A 22914-nucleotide genomic window follows, 5' to 3' on the forward strand; every position below is an offset into this window, starting at 1 on the left:
CTCTGCATTCTGAGACTAAGGGAAATGGGACTTTGGAAACCCAGGATTTAATGCCACACAAATAAAAAATACTGATTCTCCCCTGTGAGTCTCAGAAAATTCTTTTTCTCAGGATATCGTAAGAAGTCCACCCACAGCAGTACCCAGTGGAGAAGATAACCCCTCCCTCCTTCACTTCATCTGATAACAAGACCACACAGTGGTTTAAACAGGAGAAGTTAACATAAAGAATAATTCAACTGAGCCCAGCCAATGTGGCTCACTGGTTGAATGTCAACCTATGAACCAGGAGGTCACGGTTTGATTCCTGGTCAAGCCACATGCCCGGGTTTCGAGCTCAATCCCCAGTACGGGGCATGCAGGAGGCAGCTCATCAGTGGTTCTCTCTCATCATTGATGTTTCTCTTCCTTTCCTTCTTTTCTCCTGAAATTAATATATATATATATATATATATATATATATATATATATATATATATATATATATATAAAAGAATAATTAAACTGAGATAAAAGAATAACCACAAGATAAGAGAAATGCTGTATAGGAAGGATCCCAGGGCTGGGGGAGACTAGCTAAGGAAGGGGTCAGAACTCATTGGAGGGGGTATGGATCAGTCACAGGACAGCAGAGGAGTTTGCTGAGTTGGCCCAGCTGGAGCTGGTCTGGAGTTGTTGGGCCAACAGCAAGTCACCCACCAGAGTGCAGGCAGAGAGCAGGTGCTCAGCACCAGTGACCTGGGTGAGCGGTGGAGCCTGGCGCCTCAGGGGCAGAGGTTTGGAGTGAGAGGCCTGCAGCAGAGCTCACAGAAGGAACTACTCCCTGTCACAGGATGCTCTAACCATGGTGGCTGCATGCAGGCTGCACAGAGCTCTGGGTTCCACGTTGAGCGGCCTGCAGAAAGGGTATTGTCAGTCAGAGCTGCAAAATCACAGAGGGAGCTCATGCTGGGCGCGTGACGGGGCAGGTTCCTCCAGGTGTCCTCACACACACGCCACTGATCTCCTCAGCCCACGCCGGAAATCACAAAGAACCTCTTCCTCCCAGCGCCCTTCCAGCACCTTTTATTCAGAAAACTTAACATTGTGCCTAACTTAAATGAGAAACGCTTGAAGAATTTCAATATCACAGAGCAGGTATTCAAGGATGCATTTGAAACTGAGAAGCAATAAATTGATAACGAAGACACTTGCATAGTAACTATTATTTATAATCACACAGGTGGACACCAATGCTCAAAGGTGAATACAGCTACTAAATCACAGAGCTGGAGATTATGTCCAGAGCCATAAGTGGTCGATAATTCGTGAAACTAGGCTCTAACCACACTCTGAGAGCAGCCTGATGAAAAATTGCCCATTTAAAGTATTTTGTAGATGGATCTATATCGTGAGTCCATTATTATACTTATTATGATCATATGATAAAAATCTCATTTGATGAAAATTTTCTGCACCCCTTTTGTTAAGAAAAAGAAACAAATGAGAGACCACTCACTCCTGTGCTTTCTGCCCTTCCCTTCCCCCTTAGGCTGGGCTAAATGACGCCTTCCTTTGCTGAAAGCCCCACTCCTTTTAGCCAAGTCACCGTGGACTTCTTCATAGCATTTTTCACAACCTAATATAACTATCTGCTACCTGAGTGTGTCTCACCCTAGAACTCCAACCTTCCTAACTGTGGAGTCTGAGCCTGACTCATCTCTCTTTGCAGGTAGGCCAGGACCCTGGCTCATAAGAAATGTATGGGAGTTGAACTAAACATTGGGAAAAAAAACCCACAGATTTCCATCAGGGATTTATTCAAACGAATCATTTGTAGGATGTAACTCAGGGTCAAGACTGTCTGCTGATCAAGCAGTTAAAGGATATACACCAGTCAGTCCCACACGATTCTTGATGGCATATAAGATCTACCACATGCAAAAGATGGAAGAATTTCCAAAGCGTGTCCTAAAAGGAATCTCAATATATTTGGAAAGACTAGCCCAAACAAGACAGTAATCAAGGCAAGGTGGCAAGTATCAAAAGAAATAAAAAACAAAACTGGGAGTATGTAGTGGGAGGATTTAAGTCTGAAACATAAGGAGAGCTAATATGGAAGAATGTTGTGAGCAGGTTAGAGCAGCGATCTACAACCGGTGTGCCGCAAGAATTCTTAAAACATGCATTTGGCTATTTAGTCGGGGGCACTGACCTCCTTTCCCTTAGACTGTCAAATTAAAAAAAAATTACAACAGCCAACACTACAATAACTGTCCAGTGTAAATGAATCAAAATTATACCTATTTTTTTTGTCAGATAGGCAAAACATACTTTTTGGTGTGCCGCAGAATTTTAGTAATTAGTTTATGTGTGCAATGAGATGAAGAAGGTTGAAAAGCACTGGGTTAGAGGAATTAAGTCCAGTGTAACATATCTCGGACATCTTTTTAATACTCTCACAATGTATGCTTAGAGTTACACTGAGTTGATTTAAGGGTCTGGAAGCGTACATTTAGCACATTCTCCAACAATGCAGCATTCAGCTGTGACTCACTGCCTCTCACACTGGTGTCAAAGGTTAGGTTTGAGCCCACTTAAAACCAAGAGAGTCAACTCCTCAGCTGTAGGCAAGGTTCTGGGGGGAATAACATCCTCAGCCCTATAGCAAGTTCCCCTTTAAACAAGTAATTCCCTAATACTAGGAGGCATTTTCAGTTGTTTTTTTTTTTTATTTAGATATAGTTGACATGTGAGTTTTAGGTATACAATAAAATAATTTGATATATGTACATTTTGCTAAATGATCACAAAAGTCCAGTTAACATCCAGCATAATATATAGTCACAATTTTTTGTGTGTGATGAGAACCTGCAAGGTTTACTCTCTTAGCAACTTTCAAATGTACCATACAGTATTCTTAACTATAGTCACTATGCTGTAGACACATCCCTGGGATTTACTTATTTTATAACTGGACATTTGCACCTTTTGATCACCTTCACCCATTACACACACACACACACACACACACACACACACACACACACGCACCATCTCTGTCAACTACCAATCTGTTCACTGTATTAATGAGTTCAGTGGTTTTTGTTGCTGTTGTTTGAGATTTTACCTGTAAATTCAATGAGTATTTGTTTGACTTATTTCATTTAACATAATGACCTCAAGATCCATCCATGTTGTTGCAAGTAGCATATTTCCTTCTCTTTTATGGCCAAATAACATTCCATTGTCTTTAAATGCCACATTTTCTTTATCTATTCATCTATTAATGGACATTGAGGTTGTTTTCATGTCTTGGCCACTGTAAATAATGCTGCAATAAATATGGGGGCATATATCTTTTTTAGTTAATGTTCTCATTTTCTTTGGACAAATATCCAGAAATGGAATTGCAGAATCATATTGTAGCTGTATTTTTTGTTTTTTGAGGAACCTCCATGCTGTTTTCCTTAGTGACTGCACCAATTTTCATTTTTACCAAAAATGCACAAGGGTTTCCTTTTCTCCATATTCTTGCCAACACTTCTTTTTTCTTGTCTTTTTTATAATAGTCATTCTGACAGGTGTGAAGTGATAACTTACTGTGATTTTGATTTGCATTTATTTCCCTGATGACTAATAATGTTGAGCACCTTTTCATGTATCTATTGACAAGTTGTATGTCTTCTTTGGTAAAATTTCTGTTGAGATCCTCTGACAATTTTTAAATTGAATCATTTGGTTGTTCCTATTGAATTGTGTGATTTCCTTATATATTTTGGATATTAACTCCTTATTTTTTAATCTGGGTTCCCTCTTCTTATCCCCGCCCTCCCCAGTTTCTTGAAGAGTAGGGCCTTGCCCATCCCTCCCTACTCCACCTTCTTCAGAGACTGAAGTTCTAATTTCTACGTCTACCTATGTTACTTATACCCAGATCTCCACATTCTTCCTGTGCCTGGGATATTCCTCTATTTACTGCCAAGTCACCTCTCTATCTGCAAGTCACCTAGTGCCGTGGTCGGCAAACTGCGGCTTGCGAGCCACATGCGGCTCTTTGGCCCCTTGAGTGTGGCTCTTCCACAAAATACCACAGCCTGGGCGAGTCTATTTTGAAGAAGTGGCATTAGAAGAAGTTTAAGTTTTAAAAATTTGGCTCTCAAAAGAAATTTCAATCGTTGTACTGTTGATATTTGGCTCTGTTGACTAATGAGTTTGCCGACCACTGACCTAGTGCATTCTGTTGGGTTCTTACTCATCACTAGCGAGCCTTCACCTTCCTACTGGCTGTCCTGGAACATCCCTATGACTATATGCCAAGCCTTCATCCAGGCATCCCACATTGGTGTCCAGTCTCCTAGATGCTGGATATATTTTATCTCATCAATGTAGTAACAATTAAGACCAAGTAAAACCACACTGGCCACATGCATAGTAGTATAAAGTGATTATTGATGTTCAAGACTTCTAGAATCAGAGATGTATGAAAAATAATAAATTACAATGAATTTTCTCTACTTATCAGGTAAGCAAATAAGGTATTAGAAAGATTTTCAACACAAGGCATGAAATAAGATGTATCAAATTAATGTTCACTTTAGCAACAATGCAATTAATCATAACATCTATTATTACACCCAAACATTTTATCATAAGTTATCAGTTCTAACACCATTCAAAAAAAAGTGTACATGTTTGTACATGTATTAATTTACATATTGTGTTGGTCCCAAATGTAGTTTGTGATACGCAGAATGAATGGCAAGCTTGGACTCTCCTTGTGGGTTCTTGTCCTACAAAGTTTGAAGAATAAAATTCCCAGACTAAAAGATTTTAAGTAAAGTGTGAAAGTTTATTGCAAGCGTATACAAACTCCCCTTAGGGTCCCCAACTCGGAAAAACCTGCACTCTCTCTAAAATGGAAAAAAAGCAGTCCTTTCAGTCTCTTTGTCTATCAGTTTATATATGCTGGTAGCTTCTTTGTCTGAACATGATACTTTCTAATTGGATCCTTCCTTAATTTATGTCCCCAGTGTTTTCCTAATTGGCCATTTCCCCCCTTATTCCCTGGTATCAGTTTCAAAGTTTTAAAGTTCACCAGGGGCCCCCTCTTCTCCCCCTTATCTTTGTAACATTCCTCCATCCTCTATGTATGTAAAATAAACAACCTGGCACCTTGGAGCTGTCTCCTTCCCTCACATATGCATTCCTCTCCCATGGACCCCCCCTTCCCAAAAACTGCCTCTCCTGTCTCTAAAATCTTTTCATTAGTAGCCTTCCACACCTACTGGTCTTGAAATTATTTCTTTGGGTCATTTCTCCTCACTTAAATTTGATGTGTAGGACAACAGAATTTTGGAACATTAGTTTTTGCTGTGATTAGACATTGCGAGGATTGGAAGAGATACACGCTCAGCTACAGGGCTTACAGAACATCTAAAGGATTCCAGATATTGTTTTGAGCACATGAAGTGTGTTCTCATAATTTATTGTAAGCACCAGAAGTTTTCATTTTTTTTTATTTTTGGCATATTTAAAAAGTAAATACCTGGCTTTCACTTCCAACCAAGAGAGGTAACTAAACCAAATTCACACTTCATCCTTCAACAAATAAAAAGCCAGTCTAAATAAGTGAAACAACAGCTCTTAGACAATGAACAGACACCATGAAAAATTGATCTCTGAGAAATGGGAAACAAACAAAGTGAGCCCCAGGATTTCTCAGCTTACTGGCCATGTTTCCAGACCATAGTGTATATAGAAAGGCAGAGAGAGAGAGAGAAAGAGAGAGAGAGAGAGAGAGAGAGAGAGAGAGAGAGAGAGAGAATGAGAGTGATAGGGAGAGACTGGCCAGAGTTTTCAGCTGGGTGCTGATGGGCACCTGTGCATGAAAAAACCACCTACAACACCAGAAAACAGCAGGCTGAACAATCTCCTGAGCTCACACAGAGCTGCAAATAGTTCATATTCCCACCAGCCAGAAGATAATAAAATTCATAATACAAAAGGCATTAGGAAAAGTATGGCTTAGGCAGTGGGAATATTCAGCCCTATGCTTAATGGCTTCTCTGATCTCACTTCACTAAGCTTAAAGGAACACTTTAAAGGGTCTAACTCTTTCCCGCTAACTGCAACCCAGAGTAAAGCTCAAGAATATTTGAAAGTGAACAATAATATTGGCACTCCACAACATAAAATTCATATTTTGAATTTAATAAAAAATTAAAGCTAATTCTATCATCTATGTCCCAAATGACATAGATGATAGAATTTTTAGAAAAAGAACATTAAAGCAATTATAACTACATTCCATATGGTCCAAATCTGAATAACTTAATTACTCTTAGCAATAATACTGCTCATTGAGTTTTAAGGTTCAGCTATATATACACCCAAAACATGCTTATTTTGTTGTTGTCCATGTTACAGAAAATTTCAGAGGCTGTAGTATCTAAATAGAAGGACTATATATGTCACTCTTTTTCTTTTTTTTTAAATAAGAATATTTTTTCTGTATTGAATTGACTAGGAAGTTAGTAAGCCATTTCTGTCTGCTGCAGTCAGATGAAAAGTTTTATTGCTGCTTGAACTAATTTTTCTACTTATTTCATTGATTTATAGAACTACCAATGTCAAAGCACATTGGAATCTTGGAGACAAATTAAAAGCATGAATCATTCAAAATGACCATCCATGTAGTGGGACTGCATTAAGAGCAAAAGTGTACGTGGAAGAAACAATCAGAAAGTCAGATGTCAGACCATCCTGCCATAATTAGAGGCAGGAAACGTTCACAGTCATGGAGTGTGTTCATCAGAATGATGGCTTATCCTGAATTGCAGCCAGGTCAAATGAGCCTTAAGGCAAGTATGATGCATGTTTAAGCAACAAATTACGCCCATTCCAGATATTGAGGGTATTATTCATTTGCTTTCCTGAATCACAAAATCTCCTCCAAGCTGGCCAAATTACCCAAACCCCGTAAAGTGACCCACAAATGGGGCCTAGTCTAGTTTCTCCAGCTAAATAAGAGGGAAAAGGGTAGTGTTGGTGTGAGGGCAGTCTATGCTGTTCAGTGTTTTACCATAGCCAAACCAGGTGTCAGTAGGAGAGCCCCCAAAATGCAGAGAGGTAAGGAAATGGTGGCATTATTGTTGACTTGTCCTCACTTTCATCCCCTTCTCCCCACTGGTTTCATGGGCTCATCTCAGACCATTCTGTGTTCTCTGATACTCCTTAGATATCACTTCCATCACATCACTCAGAGAGCTATAGGGGCCTTCTGTCATCTTATGGCAACAAGTCAGAATTCATGTTTCTTATAGTCAAGACTGAAATATGTGGCTTGATTCTCTTGTAGAACTAGCCAAGCTTTCTAGGTGCCAGTCCTGACACCACTCCTCATTGGCGCTGTAACCTGAAGCACTAAGCCTCAGCTTCCTCATCTGTAAAATGGGGATCAAAATAGAGACACCTACTTCACAAGTTTTTCGTTAAGAATAAAGTTAGTTAATTTACGTAGGACAATGAACACTGTAAGCACTTTTTAAATGATAGCTATTTTTACCTATTCAAATATATTACCTGTATTTCATCACAGCATCACTACCCATGCCAATAGGACTACTTCATATTATATAGCTTGCTCTTCAACAATGAGCTTGTGCACATGCACAACCCCCCCCCCCCAACCCTCTTTCCCATCTCTGCGTTTTCTCCTGTCACCACTTGATTAATCTATTTTAAGATGCATTACAAGTCTCACCTGAATCATTAAATCTTAACTCCTATAAGTCCTTGTTATAATTCGTTTTTTGAAATCCATGAGAGATTTTATTCTCTAGTAATACAACTTTTATATGTTGATTTTTTTAAATAAAAATATATTTTATGTTTTTTATGCATTGTATTTTGCCTCTCCAACTATTTTTTTCTACAAATAATTCTTTGTCCCATATTGGAGGTATTATACTCCTGATTTCAGGAAATCATTATTGACTTATTGATTACAAAGTATGACAAAATTTAAAAGGCAATAAATATTCAATGGGCTGTATGGCACATACTCACCTGATGATGTTGAAGAAGTCAAAATATTAGTTTGGCCTGGGTAAGATACTGAAGAAGAATCAAGGGATGAAAATGTAATACAATTAGGTTTTCTCTTCTGCTTCTGAAGTTTGTAAATAAAGTATAATACCTTTCATAGAGTATTTTGGTTTAATTGTTCAGTTTTAAAGCTAATACTCTCCTCTCACCAGAGATGCATGTTTAAGGGATTTATTCATTGACTGGCCCTAGATGTACATTTAAAATCTGTAATTAGTGAGCAGTCAGCTACAAAAAAAAAAGTTCTGAATTGAGAGATATGGTGGGGGAAAAAAGATGATCTTTTGAAACCTAACAAAAATCAACAGATGATGGATATCAACATGGAAGTACTAACTTACACTGGAAAAGGTTTTACAATATTTTTGCAATAAATCAAGGAACCCCTCATATGCAATCAATAGGACCACAGTTTTTCTTTAATACATAATACAACATCTTTCTTAGAGAAAGATGTTGCTAAATCAATCAATCATATTGTAATGCAATAGTCTGAGATAAGGATGTTAAAATAAGTCCATAATCTTGTATAGATTCTAAAATGAGGAAACCATGAGTACTAAATTACCATATTTTCTTCAGTTGACTCCAGATAGGCTTCTTCTCACCCTCAAGGAATGGTACATGTCACTGAGGTGGAGATTTGAAGACTAAAGTGAAGAGTAGGGAACCCACTGATCCAGGCTGCTGGAAATGCCACCCAAGAATGTCTATGAACTTTGTTCACTTGTGATGCTGCCAATCAGCATTCTGGCCTCTATTTTGATTTCCTAAATGGATCTGACCAACAGAGTGGGGATTGGAGACACTGTGATTGTGCAGTTGGTTAGCTGTTGTGCAAGACTTAGAGTTGTATGTATTCACAATATGGTATCTGGTTGAAAATCAGCTTCTTATGAATCAGGTTGTTATGTATCAAACCTGAGACTCCGCTGACCTGTAAGACAAGTAATAAAGTTGTGTCTTGAACTTCAGAGATTGAGTCCGGTCCCAGAACCCAGAGTGATCAATTAGGATATGGCCAACCTGCAGAATGGAGCCTGCACCCTGACAACACTGTCCCTGCTTGCTTACTAGCTCTTTAAATATAACATTGCCCTATACAAACTATCAGCAAAGAAAGGTAATGTTCCCCAAGTCTCAGAGCTCCTGCTTTCTTACTAGGTTCCACCAATGCTGAACACATGACTGACTTTGTTTCCTGAACCACCGTGTTGTTTCTCTCCCTCTGCCAGGAATGCCAGTCCCTCCTCATGCCTTGATTGACTTGCACTTACTAACTCCAGTAGTTTTTCTTTGACCTACTTTTCCAACCCCACAAACACTCCTGGTTTAGGAATTTTATCTGCTATTCCGTAGAAATATTCTTGCTATTGCATCTGTACAGTGTTTTTAAATAATCCATTATTGGTCTGTAACTACAATGATCCTTAAGTATAACTCAGGCCTTATTCATCTTTTTTTTGGGGGGGGTGGGGGCGTTGGAGGGTCTAATTCATCTTTAAATTCTAGTACCTTGCACTGTGCTTCACATACAGGAAGTTCTCAATACATTTTTTATGAAAAATGCTTTGTTAATTTATTGCAATAAGATACAAGAGACTTTCCTATGCAAATACTTTTATAGACATTTGAATTAAATTTTCCACTGGACCAGTGGTTCTCAACCTTTCTAATGCCACGACCCTGCTAGCGGTTCCCAACCTGTGGGTCGCGACCCACAGGTTGAGAACCGCTGATATAGAGCCTAAGACCATCAGAAAACACAGATATTTACATTATGATTCATTAACAGTAGCAAAATTACAGTTATGAAGTAGCAATGAAAATAATTTTATGGTTGAGGGTCACCACAACATGAGGAACTGTATTAAAGGGTAGTGGCATTAGAAAGGTTGAGAACCACTGCACTAGACCATAACCTTCATAACAATTGCATAAAATGATAGACCCAAACATGGGGTGATTCTTGGGTCAGCAAATGGTTATATTTTCTAGTAAATATATTTTAAAATGTATATTTTATATGACATATATAGTACTTTATGTACAGCAGGAACTATTATAAGTGCTTTATAAATGTTAACTTGTATTATCCTCATATCAAACCTATGAAAGAGGTGCTATCATTAACCCCACTTACTGCTGAGGAAATAGAAAAAAACAGAGACGTTATATAACTTGGTCAAGATTGCTCAGCCAGTAAGGGGAAGAACCAGGATTTGAATCCAGGCAACCTGGCTCAGAGCCCAAAGTCTTCCCTGCAGGCCTAATGGATTTACCAGGAAGTCTTCATTCACAAAATGAGAAGGAATGCTTCTCCGTAGTAGCCTTGATGTCATTTCCTCCATTTCCAGTTGTCCAGCCTTCTTGAACAGATGTCTTTTAAACCTCACACTTTATACAAGAATTTTATTGAATTACTGTCTTCTAAGGCACCTGGCATATTTTACAAAAAGGAAAAATTAAAAACAGGAGCTCAGCAATCCTCACAAAATCCAATGAGGAATGCACATGTTAAGAAAAGGAACTATTTCTAAATGGATATTTACCTAGATTCTTACCCCCTTAGGATAAGACTGAATAATGATTTCATTCTGCCCTGAGACTGGAAAAAAATTCTCTTGTACCTTTTTGAAAGGAAGCCAAAGGATATAAGGGTTCTCTGTGAAAATCTTCTTTTTTGAAGTTCAAATCTTGTGATGATTAGCTTCAACTGACCTTGACTCTACACCCTACTTAGGGAGGCATATGTTATCATAGAGATCAGAAATCAAATGAATTAGGTTCTCTGTTCAGCTCAACACTTTAAATTGCAGCTGGAAAAAAAAACATCTTTAAGTTCATCAGCCCCAGAAACCTTTATTCAGAGGCATCATTGCCGGAAGTAATGGAGCTTTTTTGCTGGCACTGCAATCAAGTCATAAAGGAGAAAAGCAGTGAAGAGAATGCTGCCAGGACTAATTGAAAACTGTGTAATAAAATGAATGTTATCACTTAAATTGTTATGTTTTTAAAAGGATCAATAAGGGTTAAAGAAAAGATACTTTGCCACTGTTTAGAAAATTGATCAAGAAGACTCCTCAGGAGATTAACTTGAAAAATTGTGTCTTCAGCAAGCAAGTGTATAAGGAGCAAATTTCATGCCCAAATAAGCCTTTATCCTGTGTATTGGGTAGTTAGGATTTTTTTTTATTTTAAAAGAAAATTGAGATGGACTTATGCTTTGAAAGTTGGGGTATTGGGGACCAGATTTACTCTCTAATTTTTTAAAAAAGGCGAAATATACAAAATGCTTTTAAAAAAACTAGACCTCAGGCAACCAAATACACTGACCATTGAGAGGCAGGAAATAAATGAGGTAAATTTTATGACTGCCCCAATTTATTGCCTTGAAAGAGAGTCCAGGTTATGGGGTGGGGTGGGGGGACCAAATGGAGGCCAGTCAACTCTCTAAATTAGGGAATCAAGGCAGTTAGTTCTCAGGAGAGAGTACTGGAGAGCAGAGCTATACACAGGAGAGAATTCTAGATATCTGCAAAGGGTCCTCTAAGTATTCAGTTGACTACTGTTCAGCACACGAATGTGAGGAAATTAGGCGAGAGAAAAACGTATCCAAAAAGATTAAAGGGAATAGTGCATGTGGCTCACATCATACCAAACATCGTGTTGTCTCATAGCAGCCAGACTGGAAGTTCTCATAATTCACGGGGCATTGCATAGAGTGCTCAGACAGTTTTTATTTCAGTAGTGGTAAATTGCTAGCTTTAGACTAATAACTAGCTCTTGTTCCACATAAAACTAAAAAGCAAGGTCTGAGATAAAATTGTGATAAAATGCACAATGTCAGACCAATAAAAAATTACTAGTCATAGGAAAAAGTAAGAAAATAAGATCCATAATGAGAAAAAGATCAATCAAAACTGGTCCAGAACTGATATAGATGTTAAAATTGTAAGACAAGAACATTAAGTCATCATAACTGCATTCCATATATTTAAAAGTTAGAGAAGAAAACAATAATGTATAAGCTAAATAATGCACTGGAGGGATTAATGGTAGATTAAACACTGTAGAAGAAAAGATTATTGAACTTGAAGATATAGCAATATAAATGAACCAAAATAAAACACAGAAAAAAACCAATTTCTTAAAAAGATCAGATTATCAGTAGTGTGGGGGCAATTTCAGTCAAAATTGCTGAATGGGAGGAAAACAAGGATGCTTTATATTTCTTTATATTTCCTTATTGCATTTTTCTATAGCCCCTGTAAAATGTTGATTAAATGTGCTGAGAGCAGATGTCCTTGTCTTGTTTTTAATCTAAGGAGGAAAGCACTTAGTCTTTCACCATTAAGCATGATGTTAACCATAGGCTTTTCATTGATGTCCTTCATCAGATTGAGTGAATTCCCTTCTATCCTTAGTTTGCAGCGAGTTTTTATCAGGAATGACTGTGGAATTTTGTCAAATGCCTTTTCTGTGTCTGTTGAGATGATCATTGTAGTTTTTGTTTGTTTGTTTGTTTTTGTGGGGTTTTTTTAGTTTGTTAATATGGTGAATTATATTGTTTGTTTTTTGTCTGTAACACCAATTTTTCACTCTTAGGAATGACCAGCTGGTCGTGACGGATTATGCTTTTATATATTGTTAGATTCAGCTTGCTAAAAGTTTGATAGAACACTGTCTGGAATCTGGCAAAGGTGAGAAAATCTGTACCTAGTGAAAAGCACAGATGCCCACACATTTGGAATTCTGCTCAAAATCAGTAGATTTCATGCAGTCTAAGAATTGACCTCTGGTCCACAAACCCCAGGTTAAGAACCTCTGTTTTAAATTTTATGAAAATTCTTAATTTTCTTAACACAATTAGAGGCCATAGTATAATTTAAGCTCACCCTGCCTGCGTTGTTTAAACGTTTCTTTACATGTGCATATTTGCAGCTGTTATTCTGACTGTAATTTTGTATCCAGCAACGAGAAACATGAAATCATTATTCAATATGAGGCAGTATTAGTAAGCAGTAATGAGGTGAAAAATTAATTAAATGTGGCTGAAAATTATAAATTATTGAACATTACCTCAAAATTCTGTTAGTGAAGAGACACTGCCGGGTGAGGTGTGGATGAGGAGGCTTTGGAAAGCCCTTTCCTTACCTTTTGCCAAAGTATTCCTGGAATTCAAAATAGCAGCCACACAAACATTTCAGGAACTTTGGTCAAAACCTTTCTCTCCTCTCTAGAAATTAGCAATAGTGCTGGTTCCAAATAATCTCCACAATCCTATAAATCTTGTGATGTGTTACAAGGGAAATCTGATGAGTGAATTTATTAATGTAGCTAAGGTCTCCAGCCCTCTTTGCCAGGTCTTGCCAGGACTTTTACTCTCTTCTATAATAGTGCTAATTAAAACCTTGCCTACAGACAACCCAATATGCACTGGATTATTTCCCATGAAAATAAAACCATAATTTGAACAGAAAGAGTGTTTTAATTCTCAACCATATCTATACAGATATCATCACCAGCATAACTGAGACCTCTCACTGGGTTAGTCTGCTAACTAACCTGTTTGTTTTTGCTTTTTATTTTAGAAAAAAAAAAAGGCATATGGAAAACAGGTTAAGTTTTTAATCTGAATCCATCTCTTTTATAGTTCTATTAGCTAAAATATTTCGGTTAACTACAATGAGATTTTTGTTTTCATTTGGAATGAGCTTTTACACATGACCCACTAGGAAAATCCATTTTGAGCTTAAAATTGATATCTGCTTATGTTATAACAGATTGTGTGATCACTGGGTCTGAAACACGCAGCCGCCTGCCTGTGTTTGGGAAGCACGTCTTCATGTTCCACAGGCAGGCTCCTTGTCAGCTTTTTCTAGGGAATAGTTCTCATTCCCATCCTTCCTCATCCCTTTAAAAAAAACCACAGATGTCCCCCCCAGAAATTAAATTTGTTGAAAGATTTTTTTTTCTCAGACACCCCCGTAGCGAAAATATATCCTGTTTTAACCCTAAAACATTGGCCAATAATGCAAAAACCTATCACTATATGTTAAGAAGTTCTCTGCTTTCTGTCTTTAGAAATATCTTCAATTTTAGTAAAAATAAAGCAAAAAGTTGAACCAAGAATTTGGCAGCCAAGGAGACTTGACATATAAATATGTTTTAAGCATTTTTAAGTTTGTAATAGAAACATAATCTCTCCCATCTCCTCCATCACCACCCTATTCCTTGATGCCAAATAAACAATTCTGATACTATTTTTAAATTCCTCTAGAAAAAAAAACATTTAGCTTTAAGAGCAAGAAGCAGCCTTCTTCAAGCCACAGACAGGACACTAACCTTTGCCTCTCAGATGTGTATGACACATGTCTGGGTACAATAAGGAACCTTCAGGAAGATGGCAGAAGGAAAAAGTCTCTGACGCCCTGCCTGGAATTTAAGCAGCCAGTGTGAAAACCCAGCCAGGCCTAGACAATGTTCAGAAAGCCTTTTTTTTTTTTTTTTTTTTTTTGGTTCTATTCTTTCACTCCTCTCATCTGGTGGGCCTTGCCATCCATCCTTCAAGAATTCCCACTGCCATCACTACATAACCTGCATAACAAATGCTGATGAATTGAATGTTTATCATGAGGCTTAGGTTAAAAGCTTTTAAGATCACAGAACCATAGTGAAACAGAAAACTGGAAGACACAGTGGCATGCACATAACTACAAGTTACCAAAGTTTTCTTTTCTTTTTTTTTTTTAAGCATGAGAGCTAGGATTAAAACCTAAGTCCTCTAAGTCTTTAAATTCCAGGCCCTTTCCATTATCTGCCAGTGACTATTAATAATGAAAACATGCAATCTTGAGAATCAAGGTAAGAACTTCAACATATTAATAAAAAGTGAAATGAAAGAAACCTGTATAAGAAAAATTTCAATAATTTGAGTCTTTCTTGTTTTGTTTTTTTAATGTTTTTATTGATTTCAGACAGGAAGGGAGAGGGAGGGAGATAGAAACATCAGTGATGAGAGAGAATCATTGATCGGCTGCCTCCTGCATGTCCCACAATGGGGCTTGGGACTGCAACCTGGGCATTTGTCCTGACAGGGAATCGAACCATGGCCTCCTGGTTTATAGGTTGAAACTCAACCACTGAGCCATGCAGGCCAGATGAGTCTTTCTTGTTTTTTCTCTCTTGTTTTATTCTTTCTTTCCATTTTTTTCTTCCTTTTAAGTTTTTTTATTACTATTAAAAATATATCATTAAATAGTATTTGGGAAAGAAAAAAGTTATGTATCCCACTGTACTAAAATGACTAACATTGATATTGTGAAATAATTTCTTTAACTCTTTTCCTTAGAATTAAGGTGCTTTTGTAAATCCTATCTAATAATAGACAAATATGCAAATTGACCATACCTCCGACACACCCACAAGCCACGCCCACCAACCAATCAGAGCAAGTATGCAAATTAACCCAAACCAAGATGGCTACAGCCACAGAGAGCAAGGTTTCCTAGGTAACAGAGGAAGCCAAGCTTTCCGCCTGCCCTTGCCAGGCCTAAGCCTCCACTCAAGCTACAAAGTTTCAATTATAGAAGGTAAACAAATTCAAACAAATGGCAGCAGAATGGAGCTTGAGAGAGCAGGCCAGGGTTGCCCCCGGCAACAGGGGAAGCAAAGCTTTCCGCACACCCTGGCCGGGCCCACCCGCTTAAGGCAACAAAGTTTCAATTATAGCCCCAACAGAAATGTCTGCCAGCCTCGGAGGGAGCCCCAGGCTTGGCTCTGCTCCAGGCTACAAAGTTTCAATTGTAGAAGGAAAATAAATCCCAGATACCAGGGCCTCCACTTGGGTTGCCAGGGGGCATGGCCGGCCTGCAAACCACCACAGGTCCCTCGCTCAGGCCGCCCCACGCCCCAAGGGAACCCCCACCTGATCCGGGACACCCTTCAGGGCAAACCAGCTGGCCCCCACCCCTGTACCAGGCCTCTATCCTATCTAATAAAAGAGTAATATGCAGATTGATCATCACTGCAACACACAATATAGCTGCCCCCATGTGGTCAAAGATCCTGCCCCCATGTGGACACAAGATGGCCACCACAAGATGGCCAGCAGGAGAGGGCAGTTGGGAGGCACCCTGCCTGCAAGGGAGGGCAGTTGAGAGGGACCAAGCCTGCAAGGGAGGGCAGTTGGAGGTGATCAACCCTGCAGGAGAGGGCAGTTAGTGGTGACCAGGCTGGCAGAGGAGGGAAGTTGGGGGCAAACAGGCTGGCAGCAGTGTGGTTAGGGGGTGATCAGGCTGGCAGGCAGAAGCGGTTAGGGGCAATCAGGAAGGCAGGCAGGCAAGCAGTTGGGAGCCAGCAGTCCTGGATTGTGAGAGGGATGTCTGACTGCCCGTTTAGGCCCGATCCCGGTGGGATCGGGCCTAAACGGGCAGTCGGACATCCCTCAAGGGGTCCCATATTGGAGAGGGTACAGGCTGGGCTGAGGGACAACCCCCCTCCGTGCACGAATTTCATGCACCGGGCCTCTAGTACTATTATAATTATACTGTATACCCAATTATAAGTTTTTAGTTTATTTCCATTTCAATTACCCATGTAAAGTAATATGCATAAAGTTATTATTAAAACTTTAGTCAACAATAAGGGAACAACACCAAACTAAAAGGTTACTAAACATACCAGATAAGCAATTTTAGTTGAACATTTCTTTAAGTATGTACCATAAAACACTAGATCCATTAACTATTCATTAAGAAAAAGGTTTAGTAGTAAAATAAGCTTAGGGAAAATTTTATATCCTCATGCCATTCTGGAAATTTACAATGTACTTTACAAAAATATGAGAGAAGCGGTGTTTAAGAAAAAGAAAATGTTCTTTAAATGATGTGTAGCACAAAATTTTCTCAATTTATTTGTACATAAAATTTTAAAAATATATTTATTCCTACTAGCATTGCCTGGGATAGACACAAACTTTGGGACACAGTGCATTAGTTTCTTCCAGAGTTATTTCCAGTGCTGGATTTTAAAGGATAACATTGTTAGGCATAGCTACCCTTGCTGTACAGTGGCCAATGGGAAGGACAGCAGAAGACAAGGAGCTTCCCTATCAGCTAAACAGAAGTGAAAGGGCAAGTGGGGACATCCAGGAACTCTGTGCACTTGGAAACTACGTCTGGGAATATAGCATTCAACATGCAGTCCTCCCAATGTTTTCAAAGTCTGGGTTTAACATATTTCAAGATTCTAAATTTTTCCTCTCAGAGGTGTCAGCCAATGAAAGAGGCCTGGACAAATCACGACTATAGTGGTAGGTGAACTATTAGCATTAGTTGACGACTCTCTCTTTTTTCTTATATACGTCCTTCTTAGTCTTGAAGCTTTAAAAGACTGAAGCTTGGTTTGTTTTGCCCTACTCCTCTCACCACATTAAAGTATAAACAATCCTACCATAGGACTATCTCTTATGTCCCTTTCTTTCTTCTTTACCCCCCTCCTCTCACTCAATCTCTTAAGAATTCTTTTTTCAGGTTGTACACCTTGTTCTCTGTAGACATTCATCAGAGACATGGTGTCTGCCCTGGAGAAGCCCACACCTATGCTGATTGATTTGACTCGCCCATCAGCCTTCTTATGTCTTCCCAACACCACTGCATTGGGTCTTTCCTGTCTCCACTGCCTTTACTCCAGTGCATCTTCTAAACTTCTCATACTTACCCATTCAAAACCCAGATCTTATCATGTCACCCTAAAGTCAATGGCTGACCAGGGTGTCCATATACATTTTATGTTGAACTACCTGAAATTGTCAAAATTCCTACAAAGATGACAACTTCATGTGGTTGAATGTAATAAAGTTTCCATTTTTCTATTTGTTGGCTTTTTATAAAAACCTTAAGAAGGATTTTTTCCCAAATATGAAAGGCAAGTTAGATATAGTTTGGCTTAAAATATATACTAGGAGGCAAGTATCAAATCCACCTTATGAAACCCAAAACAAAAGCCATAGGACTCTCCAACTGCTGGCAGTGACCAAAAATCTAGATGTTTCTCACACAGACATCTCTATGTGAGAAGCAGTATCAACTCCTGCTACAGGTACCTGTAACCCAATAAATTTCCTGCATATTCTAGTTTTTGTTTTGTTTACTTTTCATTTGGTTATTGGTGATAATGAACAGACATAAAAATAAAATAATCTATGTAAAGTAGATGACAAATTACATTTGCTGTTAGAATAGTTCTTGCAAATTCTTACTTTTTCTAAGAAACCTTCATTTAAAACCCTATAGGAAGTCATCTCCCTCTCTGCTATTCTCCTAGCATTTCCTTTGTACCTCTTATGAAGCACATATCAGGGTCTGTCTTGAGTTAGAATTATTTATGCATGTGTCTATTTTCTACCCAGGATTATGGACCCTTTCTGCGCAGGGATCATATTTTATTCATGTGTCTCACCCACATTGGGCAGGGGGCCGTGCACTGTGAAAGCAATCTGCCGAGCATAAAGCACCATCAACAGGATGATGATCTGCATCCAGCATATTCTGAATTGTATTGCAGACTTTGTTAGGGAGGGTCAATACCACTCCTCCCCTGGAGCAACTTTCATGAAGTAAGAAGTTAGGAAATTCTCCTTCCAAGGAGAAGGCTTCCCTGGATGGCAGACATGTAGAGCTCAGAAGCATCTTTTTACTGTCCACACTGTAAACAGTAGAACAATTCTACTTTTCTAAAGATGCAATTGTCTTTTTCCTCGGTCATCGTGTAAACACATACAAGTTGGCATTCCTAATGAGACAGTTCATCTTTTATGGTTGTGTAGACAAAGGCACGAATGCATGAAATTTTTGATTATCTAAGTAACTCTGGCAGTGAAGAGTTAAGGAAATATTCAAGAGAATGCAGGGTCCATGACTCCTGTTTCAGTGTTTTGGGAATTGGAAGGTATGGGGAAGGACAAACCATGGAAGGCTAGTCCTGTGAATAACTTCCACACTCAGTCCAAGTCTTCCATTCACACTTACAGAAAATAAAGGCCAGGAAAGTGAACAGACATGCTCAAAAATTGTGTGGTGAGAGGAAACATTTTGTTTTGACAAGCAAGGGGTTAATTTGCGATGGTTTCAAAATCTTCTCATTTTAGGCATCATACCTTTTCGATTCCAAGGGTTATCTTGCCCTTGCAGTCAAAAAGCTGACAGAAGGAAAAGCCAGGATAAACAGGGGAGTAAAGTAGTAGTTTTAAATGCTGCTCCATGAAATGCTGCTTTTGGTGGTTCCAGGAAGCAAGCCAGGAAGGCATTAAAACTAGAGAGACTGCTATGGAGAGGGTCACGCTGAAACTCAAGTTTGAGAGCATCTTGTGTTCTTTTAGGCCTCACAGAAGATAATGGTTATTGTCCTATGGAACTTGTAGCTAATCGGATCAATTGCAAGATGCCAGGAAACCGTGACTCACCTGACATGGAGCTAGAGGAGCCACAGATATGAAAACATTCATTTTATCTCCTTCCTTTGCATCATCCTTGTTATCCACATCAGCTGTGCAGGAATCGAACCTCTTTAATCACACTCCCTTCTCCATTTCGTTACTGCCCCATCCCAATCTCCTGCCCACCAATCTCCTACCCTTGTGCCACCCTCTTTCTGATTTCCATGATCAGCCTTACTATTTTTGCCTCCGGAGATTAAGCTATATCCAGATTGATTTCAACCATATTCTTGCTTGTTTCAAAATGCAGAAGGGCAAAGAAAAACACCTTGATCCCCTTTCCTAAATCACAAATGGCAGAAAATCACGTGTTAAAATTAAGTACAAATATACATGACACTTTGTAAAAGGCAGTAGACTGTGTGGCTAAAAGGGAAGACTGTGGAGCCAGACTCTGGTATAAATCCTGGCTTCACTGCTCCATCACTTATCTGCTGTGTAGCAGTTTACCTAACTTTAAAGTAAAATGGAATGAATGAATGAATGAATGAATGAATGAATAAGTAAAAATGGTGATGATTCCAACTGCATTAGTTAGAATAGTGGTTTGACTGTATAATAATAAGAGCAAAAATAACAGCCGCTTAAGTGAAATAGAAATTTGCTTCTCTGTGATGGAGGAGAGCTGATGACATGGTTCCATGACCCTGTGGGATTAGGCTACTTTGCCTTTTCCTTCTGCTTTTCTCAAAATGTGGCTTCCATCCCATGGGCCAAGATGTCCACACTCTAGACAGAAGGAGAAGAGAAAGAAAAGAGGAGTACGCCCCCATTTTCATTGAAAGTATAATCTAGAAGTTCCCTCAAATCAGTTCCACTCATATCTCATTGGCCAGAACCTAGTCAGAACATCTAGTTTCAAAAGATGCCAAATGCCTGCTAAAACTTCTATTACTATATCAAAACAGGATAGAAATTGGAGGGAAACCCAGGAACCTCTGTCACACCAATGCTGTAGAGTTGTGTAGATTAAACAAATTACATATGTTAAGCACTTAAAACAGTGCCTACAACAAAAAAATATTTGATGATTGTTAGTTTTTAAAACAATATTAATAGTTACTATGCCTGTTTCTTCTCCCTGATTTTTAATTATACACTTATGGACAGTGAGAATCATGTGGAATATTGAGACCATTTAAATTAAAAAATAACTAATTGTTTATTTATATAAAATGCATATAATTTTTTTAAATTTTTAATAAGTGAAAGTAAAAAAAACTCAAGACTCTTTGTATTAATTAGGGAAATTAGAAAATTTTGGAATTCAGAAAAACCAAGGTTTGCTTTGCCATATGAAATAAATTTAATTTCTTAATAAAATTTGAAAATTATAGTATTGATAATTATAAATCTTTTTTATTTACAAAGATCAAAGGGTTTAATTTGTTGGCCAAAGAGTTCACTAACACCTATAGGAATAAAGACACCCTTTGAATAGAAATGTGGAAACAGAAGTAAAATAAATGAAGGCATTTTTTTAAATCAACAACTAACAAAACTTTGGCCAGACCAAGTATGCATAAAGTAAGAGCTATTCTCATACAAGGACTCCTTGGGTTCTTAAGGTTATCGCTAACTCTTTAGGACAGTGCAGAAAGCTGATTTTTCTACTCAGTGGATGAATTTATACTTTTAAATTGTCTATTACCATGGAGCTTTATTAGATTTTGGGGGCCAGATCATCTGAGTTTAAATTCTAACTTTACTTACTGGCTGTATAACTGAGTAAGTTAGCCTCTGCATGTATTAGATTTGTCATCTGAAAATAGGAACAATAAAAGCCCATACATAGGAACAGTACATACTCAATACAGTACTTATGATAATTAATTAAAATAATAATGCATACATTTTTTAGAGCAGAAGCATTCAGGAAGTGTTGGCTATATAATTATTAATATTACACAAGTCTTTTGAAAATGTTACAGCATTACAAATGTTAACCTCTTACTTTTAAACAGCTTTACCAATCACAAAACTCTTCTATACTCTCTGTCTTATTTGACTCACTACAGCTCTCAATTAGGGTCAATATTCTTATTTTAAAGGCAGGGACACTGAGGCTCGGAGACAGGAAATAACTTACCTAAGGTCGCTGACTATAGAGTCAGGGTTTAAGTCAATGACTTAGTACTCTTATCAATCAGCTTCACTCTGCTACAACCAGAGGACCTCTGGTGGTAATAATCCACAAACTTTAAGGAGTGTATGTAGGTGTTCACCATCCATGCCACGTGACCATTCCTGCCTGGACATCTTTGATTGGGCCAGAGAGAGCACATGACTTGAGGACAGTACAAAAGCTCCACCCAAACAGAGATGGTTGCCACTCGTCATTCCAAACAGAAATAGCTGTAGCTATTGGTAGTAGCACAGTAGCAGCTGTAGGAGCAGATTGAGTTTCTGAACCATGGTAAAGGCAAAGATCAACCAAACCTTACTTCCTAGGGGCAGAAAGCCAGCCTAGTTCTAGTTTTTATGTCAGTGTTGAATCCTGCCTGTTTGGGAACTCCTAACTCTCACTCAGGCTCAATGAGTGTTTCAAGTCAACTTGGTTGCATCTCTGTTTCTTGCAACCAAAAAGTGAGACAAGAAATGATCAATTAAGACCTCTATTAGGGTTTTGAAACAAAAGTACCCTATATTTTACATATGAAACTAAAACAGAGGCAGACAGAGCTGATTTGCAATAAGCAAGTAGAATGAGGCAGAGGTACAGAGAGAACAAGGAAAAGATACAGTGTTGGAATCCCTCATTTCAGCTGTTCCTTTCCTTGAGTTTTCTGATACCCAAATTCTACTTTTTTGGCCTAAGCTATCTCAAGTCAAATTACTGAGGTTTGCCACCAAAAATAGAGCTCATGCCTGTATTTCTCATCCCAAAATTCTGTGGGGAATTCAACTGGATTTACTCCGAGTGTGCAACTCAAATATGAACATATATTTATGGTCCCAGAGAGGTTATCTGAAAAGACTAGGAAAGCATTGGGTCACACTGAAAACCCAGAATGTAACCTTAACTGCCTGGTTTTGAAAAGATAGTCATGTACACCACTGATAGTTAGGACAGCTCAATTGTTGGTTGAAAGCATTCCATGGACATTGTAATGTTCCTGAGCAAAGAGCACTGTCTCTTGGGTTAAAGTATGGTTGAACAGATACCCTTAAGACAGAGCCCTCTGAGCGCAGCCCTCCAAAGAGCCAGAGAGATTTGTTTGCATTCCAGGGTGGTGAAGGTAGTGAAGTACAGACCTTTCTCCCCCTCAGAGGATTGATTTATATTCCTGAACAAAAGCGCCTTCCTCTTTCTCTCTCAATCTCTC

Source organism: Cnephaeus nilssonii, assembly GCF_951640355.1.
Source record: "Cnephaeus nilssonii genome assembly, chromosome: 9".
Lineage (NCBI taxonomy): Eukaryota > Metazoa > Chordata > Mammalia > Chiroptera > Vespertilionidae > Cnephaeus > Cnephaeus nilssonii.